General features: G+C 43.6%; 1 long non-coding RNA gene across 7 annotated transcripts; it reads left to right on the forward strand.

Moving 5' to 3' along the window:
* The first annotated feature begins 1,163 nt into the window (after positions 1–1,163).
* Positions 1,164–8,220, forward strand: LOC123137689 (uncharacterized). 7 transcript variants are annotated; one of them, XR_006468459.1, is made up of 10 exons: positions 1,164–1,712; positions 1,802–2,032; positions 2,111–2,734; positions 3,309–3,552; positions 3,633–4,035; positions 4,432–4,559; positions 6,161–6,234; positions 6,384–6,641; positions 7,230–7,438; positions 7,541–8,220. It is a non-coding gene; the product is annotated as an uncharacterized lncRNA (long non-coding RNA). The 7 variants fall into 7 exon arrangements; XR_006468465.1 differs by having other exon boundaries at positions 1,166–1,712; positions 2,111–2,453; positions 2,530–2,734; positions 3,633–4,559; XR_006468456.1 differs by having other exon boundaries at positions 1,166–1,712; positions 3,633–4,559.
* Positions 8,221–9,132: the final 912 nt, after the last annotated feature.

A 9,132-nucleotide genomic window follows, 5' to 3' on the forward strand; every position in this document is an offset into this window, starting at 1 on the left:
GTTCATCAAGCATTTTCTTGACAGATACGGTGACTTCATCATCAGTGAGCTACATGTCAATATGACGCTGAGGGTCTTTCAGATCCCCTGTGTATTCACACATTAAACTGGGGCGACGGCTTAAAGGCATAATGCTCCAAGAAACCCAGCATCGAAAAAAATCAATGCATGTCGGTCCGTTTGCAACAAAAGCTCTGAGTTTTGATAGCTGAGGGGCGTATTTTGATCGTTCCTTGGCAGTTAGTCGTTGAGGAACTGGATGCTTATTGGTAAGCCGGTGAGCACGATAACCAGGCACAGGATTTTCATCGTCCGGAGTTGTATTTCGGCAGTGAAACCAAGTCTGATTCCGATCTTTGGGGTGGCTATGATGTTTGGTGTGAGGGAAGTTGACATCCTTTCTCTTCTGAATTGAAATGTCGCCAAGCTCAGTGTTGGGACCGTCCGTAAATTCAGTACGACGGTTTAAGTAAAAGAAGTCCCGAAAAAACTCAACAATAGGTTCTTCTTGCAGATAAGCCTCACAAAATACTTGGAAATTGCAAATATTGGACACGGAGTTCGGTCCAATATCTTGGGGCGGATTTGTAAGCTAACAAGAACGTCACAGAAGAATTTTGATCTGGGAGGGCTAAACCCTTGGCCCAGATGATTAGCAAAATGCAATCACCTCCCCATCTTTGGGCTCAGGAGGATTTTCTGGACCGGGAACTCTCCAGCGTATGACTTCCTTCTTTGCTAAAACGCCAGTGGCAACGAACCCATTTAATTGCTCTTCAGTAACTCGGGAAGGGACCCAATTGCAAGCATAGAATTGTTTGGCCATTTCAACGAAAAGCTGGAAAAGAGGATCAATGCCGGTTTAAGATTCATGACTGACGCGTATAAACCGGCGCAAGGACGGAGGGAGAAGACATTGAAACGTATGTACATGTTAAACCAGATTCTGACATTAAAGGCGATTCAGCGGTTTAAGAGAGGGCTAATGGTACCTGGCGGGTTATAATTTCTTTAAAGATTAAACCGCCTACAATCTATCTCTACTCCTAATGGAGCAGTTGGTAGTCTCGCTTCCAGGTTTTTTTTCGTCCCACCACTTTCGTCCGGTTTTTTTTCGCCCTAGAAAAACCTACGAAAAAAACCAGGACTCGCACGCACGAGCGAGACTGCCCACGAGCGAAATCAAATGAACGAGGCCCCCTCGACTCCTTTCTCGATCTGTTTCCTAGGGTGTGAACACCGCCGCCGCTGATCCCATCTTCCCCGGCGACATGCCTCGCTGGCGGCCTCCTCTCTCCCATCCACGCCGGCGACCTCCCTCTACCCCGCCCTCTTCGTCAACCCGTCTCTCCAGCAGCTCGGGCGAAACCCTTGCCCACCCGATGCCACAGCGACCTAGCAGGCAGGCGGGAGGAGCCTTGCCCGGCCATGGCGACACCGCCGGCGGCCTCCTCCTCCCCCTCACCTTCTCTCCCTCTCCCAAGGGAGGGAAGGGAATGGAAGGGATCCGACGGCAAAGGGAGGCAGCGCCTAGATCCGCAGCCGCACCGGCGGGCCGCCGTCCCTCGAGGTCGTCCATGGAGGTCCGACCCTCCCTTTAGCCATGGACTGAGACGCCCGAAACCCTAGCTACCCGTGGAGGTCCAACGCCTCAACCTCCAAGGAAAGGACGCGCGCCGGCTGCAGGCCATCTCCGGCGACCTCCGACCATGGTGCGCGCGCCTCCTTCCCTTGTCTTGTCGGTTTCTTCATGCCCCTCCTTGTGATTCCTTTCCTTTCCTTTCCTTTGTTTTCTGTGCAGGTTGCTCGGATCTGGACCAGCTGCTGCTCCTACTGCTTCAGGTGGACGAGGACGAGCCCTCCCTCATGGCTGCTGCGGCTGCCTACTCCCTTGGTCACCACGCCCCTCCCGTGCCTGGGGTCTCCTTTCTCTCCCGCAGCGGCCGCAGTAGGCGCGTGTGGCTAGAAGGGTTGAGGGAGCGAGGTCAGTGCACTCAGGGCGGACGCGGCTGGAGGTCAACGACGAGCAAGGGTAAGTGTTAGTGGCGGCCTGAGTCTACCCCGCATCTTTATCGCCGAACTCATCTTAGGTCTGTTGCTGGAGCTAAAGGGCACGGCGGCGGCAGGTGGCTGCTGTAGCAGAACCAGCCATCTTCCCGATCCAGGCTGCCCAGGCAGGTTCCAGCCGGGCATCCGCTGGCCACGCGCATAAATGTATCAGGATAAATGCCATGTGTTGTGGCAATGAAGAAAAGAAAAAGAGAGTTGCCAGAACTAGGACATGACACAATTGGAATCTGTCAGTTCTGAACTGAATATTTTGTGCACATTGCAGCAGAGAAATTGGGGTAGTTTACAGTTTTATGATCTGTATAGTGAGCTCTAAGGGTAACAAGACCTTATTTTCTTTATGGAATTTGGTGTCTCATCTCAAATATGTGTGCCTCTACGATGTAAATATCTGGAGATGTGTACTTCTGGAATATTATAACTCGAAGTGAATTCTCATTTCACTTCTTGCTTATTTAGTGGAATATAATCGGACGAAGAGCGGAGGAAAGTGGACCATGAACAATGGCGTGGCTCCGTAATGTGGGACACCTCGCCATTGAGGCGAGCGGCGGCTGCATATCCCACACCACACTTACCATCTGCACGGGGGCCATGGCCAAGCGATGAATTTTGCTCTGCACCAAGCTGGGAGTTTCTGCCTTGGCCTGCTCTTGACCAGCGGGTATGTCACTTGTACTGCTTGTACTCCACTTCACAGTATAGGAATCCGATATATATATATATATATATATATATATATATATATATATATATATATAATTATAGTATTTCGTAGTGTCATGCTGATTATATAGTTCATCTTTGGCCTTGCACCGTGGTTGTGGTAATATTTGTTGTTTTTTCCTACCTGTACAGTTTAGGTCGGGTTTGATCATCTCCCCAGTACCCCATGCCTGGCTCCCTTAATGTTCATATTCCACATTTCCTTTTTCACTAACCAGTCTCTCCAGTCTGACCTATGCGTTTGTGTTAATGTGTCAACAAACTTACTTTATTTGAAAACTAGACATTGCATTTCAAAATTCGTTACAGTATAAAGAACAAGAAATCCATCATTGCAAAGATGACAAATATATAACAAAAGCATGCACTGAACTATTCCGATTGTTTTTTTTAGAATAACAAACTCATGAGTTGGTTCAGGTAGATATGCGACTATGTCATCGACATCGATATAACAATATATATTCATTGGTCCATTTCAAACAATCAGAGTATATACTTATGTGAAGCAGAGAGGGCACCATGGCGAAGGTGAGGTGGGCATCATCCAGTTTTAAAGGGGAGGGCTCCAGCAAGAAATGTACCGCTACGGCGAGAAACCGAGCTGGAAAGGGAGCGTCCAACAGAAAAATGGCAGGGTGCGTCAGGGGGTGGCATTTTGCAGAATGGTCTGGGGAGGTTCGCAACATTGTCTACTCATCTGATGGGAAAATCTCTATCTGTTGCGTATCGTGTGACTATGGAACTGATGCAGAGGTGCCCTTCTTTGCTTGGGAGTTTGAATCCGGTTTGGCTCTCACCGATCTTGCCTGCTCAGTTTTTGAGTGTATAACCAGTTTGTAGGTCCTACTATTTGATCAGTGGATGCGACTGATGGGGGCATGGAGATGATGGCGAGGCATCGTGTTGTGGTGGCGGTGATGAAGGTAACCTCGTCGATGGCGGCGGCGACTGGTGGCTGTTGACGAAAGCGATTCGGGGATGGGGGATGTGGAGTGGCAAGGGATGGAGGCGTAGAACTGCAGCCGGGGAGACGGAGTGGCGGCAAGATTGGACGAGCTCGCCTGCGGAGTGCGTGGGCAAGATTTCCCTTTCCGGGTCAAACGAGGGCTTCCTTCTGTGTGTATGTGTTTGTGTGTGTGCGCGCACACACATGCGTGAGTTCACACTGATATTCCACTAAGTACAGCGCATGCTTAACTGAAATTCTAGACAAAAGTTCACATCCGGTTGGTACATGTAAGAAGCTCATTTCTAATTTATCAGGTGGCATAAATAGACCATAAAATTATCTTCATTTATAGTGCTAAAGATATGCCAATACATTTTCTTACGTTTAGGGTCCTAAACCTGTTGAATGAATTCTATATACAAGACTTACAGTTGTCCTTCTATAAATTAAGACTGAATTTGCTAATCTTTGTTGTATTGCTATTGATGAGTCTATAATTGTCAACCTTGACAGTAACAAAACTCAAGATAGTTTTATCTCTTAGTGTGAGCAAATAAGATTTTTTAAGAGCTTTCCTTTGGAATATTTTTCTATTACAGAAGTTGATGCTCGATATTTTTATCCATTCCTGATATCATTTCTTGATCTACTACATCATTAACAAGAGCTTGGGATTGCTTCAGGGATTCTACGGATGTTCTCCCATAACCTCTTGAAGTGATGCAATGCGACGATCTTCAACCATGAAAATGAAACTGCCAGCGTGGACGGAAACTGCCAGCATGGACGGCCTACTCCTATGATCTCACAGGTATCAAAATGCAGCTCGTAAATCTCTTTTTAAGAATTGGGTCTTGATGTCCTTACATTTAGCTACTCCTGTATAGCTTTTAGGTTTAAGATTTTTTTTCTCTTTGTAGATTTTGTTTTTTGTTTTGCTCACCTTGTAATCAACTCTATATTTGATGGTTTAGAAATCAGTTTAGGTGCCTTGAAATGAATTCGGTTTAACTCTGCAATTAACCGTCAATAATATACTGTTCTGATTGTGCTTAATAATATAGCTTGTTGTGTCAAGGAGCATGTGGTGAGGGAGAGAGAGAAAGGGAGAATGGAAGCCAAGTGATAGACAAAGAAAACGGAGGATAGGAGACCGACAATAACTTGTGTTCTCTTACTAACGCTTTATTTATTGAAGACACGTACCAATGCACGGGTATTTGTCGATGTATGACAAAAACCAGATGCCATCATGCTTAACACATATTACTGAATTAAAAGAATAATTTGATCATTGTGTCTATATTTTATTATTCTGTTTCAACTGGCGTTTGGCTTCAACCCGTAGCAGTGCACGAGCATCCTCCATCCAGGCGGCACTCCCTCTAGCGTTGCCCACCTAGGCGGCGCTCGATGGCTGGATTGCACGCAACGGTGCTTGCAGGTTCCCCGATGCAGTGTGCAATGGCGGGCGCCTGTAGGTTCCCCGATGCAATGCTTGCTCGTGCCGCCCCTCTGACGCTAGGCACGGTGGCGCTCCACCCATGTGTTATGGCGCCATGCAGAGGACGTGGCGGGGGTGGATGCCCTGGCCGGCCTCGGTGGCTATACCAACACCTCTTTGTTTGAAATGGAGTAGCAGCCACAAATTTTGTGTCCGTTTGGGTCAATGCATTAGAGTTGGCCTAAAATAGTGCATGTGACCAAGGAGGAATTTAGGGTGGCATGAGTGAGACGCTTGGCTAATGGAGCTGCTCATCTGCTAGCGAACCATGGTTGTGCAAATAAGTTATGTAAAACTTGGGTTAGGTACCTGCCGGATTGTATGCGTCATTTTTTGGACTCCGGTTGTGCTGAGATGAATGAATAGACTAAAAAATCAATTTTTTTAGTTGTCAATAACATTGTTATGTTTGATACTAAGATGTTAGTTAGCTGATTGTCCAAAAAGAAGATGTGTTAGCTGAGATGGCATTGTCTGCGAGTAGCATCTTAATTTTAGTTGTTTATCAAAAGCTCGTGGCAACGCACGGGCGTTCTACTAGGATTAAAATTTCATAACTTACCACCATTTCCTAAAAGTAGAACTGGGCAGCATTAGCCAACCACATGGGAGAATGTTTCAAACAAATAATTAAACTGACAGTAGCTACCGAATTGGGATTACTAGCACGCTGAGGATAAACACTTTACATGTTGCGACCCCTACTTTTATTTAGTTCTTCCACGCTTTAGTTCTTGCAATGAGGGATCCATGTTCTGTTTTAGAAAGAATGCAAAAATCTGGGCCACTGTGATACTTCATCATTTTGTCATGTTGTTTTGCTGCAAGGAAATATATACATCAATTTGGCTTGCATTTTAACGTGCTTGCTCCTGTTTTTGATGCATTTTTATTCTGTTAATTTATAGGTTCTTGCTTACACTGGGAATGATGAGGCTAACAAGTTTTTCCTTGGAGGTGAATGTCACTTGACAACACGAAGGTAACTGTCTGGAAATTCGGGACCAGTTAGAACTAAAATCATATGAGTTTATCAGCCTAGCTAATAGTTCATTTTATGCTAATGGTTTAGCATGGCTGAGTCATATGTGTTTACTTCACTTATTAATAAGAATTATTTTCTCTTGCCAGCTTCAGCTGCAGCAGCGTCTTGCCTGCGTCATATATTTTGTATTATGTTTTTGTGGGCATGGTTCTGAACTTTGGCATCGATGGATAGAATTTCGTCCAAACTATAATGTTGTTGTTCAAGTGTAGGATAATTCGTTTTGATGTCTCTGTTGTGTGTGCGCGGGCATGTGCCAAAGGCGTCTAATAGAACCCAGGTGAAGGCGAAGGAGGTTTGGCTCTCAGGCATGTGTAACACTCGATGATAACAACGTGCAGACTGTAAGTTATGTTTCTCCCTATTTGATTCAAGCTTGAAATATTCATAGATGCTACACTTTATTCAGTAGATGAACAAAAAAGGTGGCACTGATCTTTTAGTCAGTTTTATGTCAATGACCATAACTTCTGGGGTAGCAAGAGTAGCACATTTTGCCAACATTTTCAAGTTTGTATGAATAAGGATGAAGTAGTATTTCATGGGTTATCCCTGATTTCCCCTCTTAGGTGAATATCTAAGCTAAAGATAGTTGGTTGTGTAATTTAGATATCACCTTAGCAACCGCCAACGTACATCTGCTGTTGTTGTTGATTTATTATTATTACTGGTTTCTCATACATAGACAACAATAATTCTAGAATATCATCATCCAATTCTGAGCAAATAGGTTTTAGTACTGTCTCTACTTGTGTGTTGGTTGCCTAATACCATCTACCAAAATGTAGTTAGTAGTTACCTGTGTGACATAATTGCCTTGTTGATGCCGACTGATATGTGATAATTTGTAGTAGAATGTCCAGTAAACACATAGACATGTATAAGGTGGCATATGTATTTCTTACCTATTTTCTTTATTTTATCATTATAAGGAAAATATGGATCCCAAGTTCAAAGCCATATCCAATTAGTTTGTCTCTCAAAAAAAAATACAACAAATGCTAAAGGATGATTTACCCATGGAGGCATGGACCGAGATTGCTTTAATTTGGTCGTACGGAAGATTATGTTTGATGACATCCAAATGGCACAAAAAACAAAACAATTGATAGACAAACATTATCTCGACATGAAATTTTGGGTATGTTTTTAATTCATTATATATTTTTTCTATATTCTAATTTTTTAATCACCTTTCCAACCAATTATTTCATATACTGATTTTTAATTGTTTTGGCTGGAGACTTGCTTGCTGGTGGCTGGTGCCCTGCAGGGACCAGGTGGTGCCGTCGGCCGCGGCGCCGCCGCCACCGTCGTTGCAGCAGCTAGGCCGGGAGTAGCCGAGCAGGGGAGAAGCATAATTGTTTTCTATATTCTGCTCCTCCCACCGACCAGTTGAGGGTTGGAGTCATCGCACAGCGCCGTCAGGCGTCAGCTAAGTTAAAGAATTGAGAATTGGACGACTGGCCGGTTCGTACGGCTGCTCTTAGTGCTCTGCCGATTTGGCCTTCGGATTGTTGCCTGCTTAACTGCTTGTGGGATGTATAAGCACAAAAAACAGTTCAAAAAATTACAAATGAAATATAATATTTCAAAAAAATGTTCATCACCATAAAAATGATAATTTTTTAAAAATATTCTCGAATTTTTTATTTAAAATACACCTCATAATAAAAATGTTTGTGCTTTCTGAACAACCAAAAAAAAATACTTTCATCTGATGAAATGAAAGTGCATAGCTGAAATAGGTATGACGAACATTGTTAGGGTACGACCAAATTTCATGGTCCAAAAAAATCATAGTTAAAAAAGGCGCGCCTAGATTCTAGGCGTTGGCAAATACTCAGTGTAATCTTATTTTTGACGTTTGCAAAAGTAGGACTAAAAAGTGTTGAATAATGGCACATGGAGCAGGTTTTAATTTTTTGCCCCGAGATCTCCACTCGTCTCCTTTCATTCATTTTTTCTTTCCTTTTCATGGTCGCTGGGGGTCAAAGGGTATGCAAAACTTAATTAGGCACTGTAGAGTTGGCTGTGCGATAGATGCAAAACTTAATTAGGCACTGTAAAGTTGGCTGTGCGATAGGGGAAATGACTTTGATGCTTAGCTCGGACGTTTGCTTAGTATGCTTAGAGTTGGCTGTTTGCTTAGTATGCTTAGGGATTGATGTGGTTCATGTCTTGTCTGTACCGCCCTGTTTTGGTGTTAGGTTGATTTTCCATCAGACATGTCGAGCTGTTGTCGCTGGTTTATGATGCATTGGCTTGCTGTAGGCTGGGTGCACAAGATTTTGTAGACCAAAACATGTCAAAATTTAGTTCGGACGGGTCTTCTGCAAATAATTTTCATCTTCAAACATGCCTTGAGTAGATTATTTAATCATTTTATAAGAATCAATTTAACTTTGTATTGTTGCAGCTTCATTATATATGCACTTACCAGTGCATCTAAAGGTTCAACAATGCAAAAACCACCATCAGTCTTGGCTAGATTGACATCAGAAGAAAGATGATGATGAATCATGAACCACGTATAATCCTCAGCCTAGATTGCATGCTCCTTATTTTAAAAATCTTCCTTTAATGGCTGTCAAAATGGTATGCGCAAGCAAGAACCGCAGTATCAATGCGAAGACTTGAGGTAGAAGGTAGCATTATTGAGCTTACAAGTTACTCCATCCGTCCCAAAATAAGTGACTCAAAAATGAGTCAGCTTTGTACTAACTTTAGTATAAAGTTTAGTCACTTTTGAGTCATTTATTTTGAGACGGGGGGAGTACATTTTTTTGTGTGTAACATAGTTCTTTTATAGTATAATTGGATCTCTCTATTTGG

Source organism: Triticum aestivum, chromosome 1B, assembly GCF_018294505.1.
Source record: "Triticum aestivum cultivar Chinese Spring chromosome 1B, IWGSC CS RefSeq v2.1, whole genome shotgun sequence".
NCBI lineage: Eukaryota > Viridiplantae > Streptophyta > Magnoliopsida > Poales > Poaceae > Triticum > Triticum aestivum.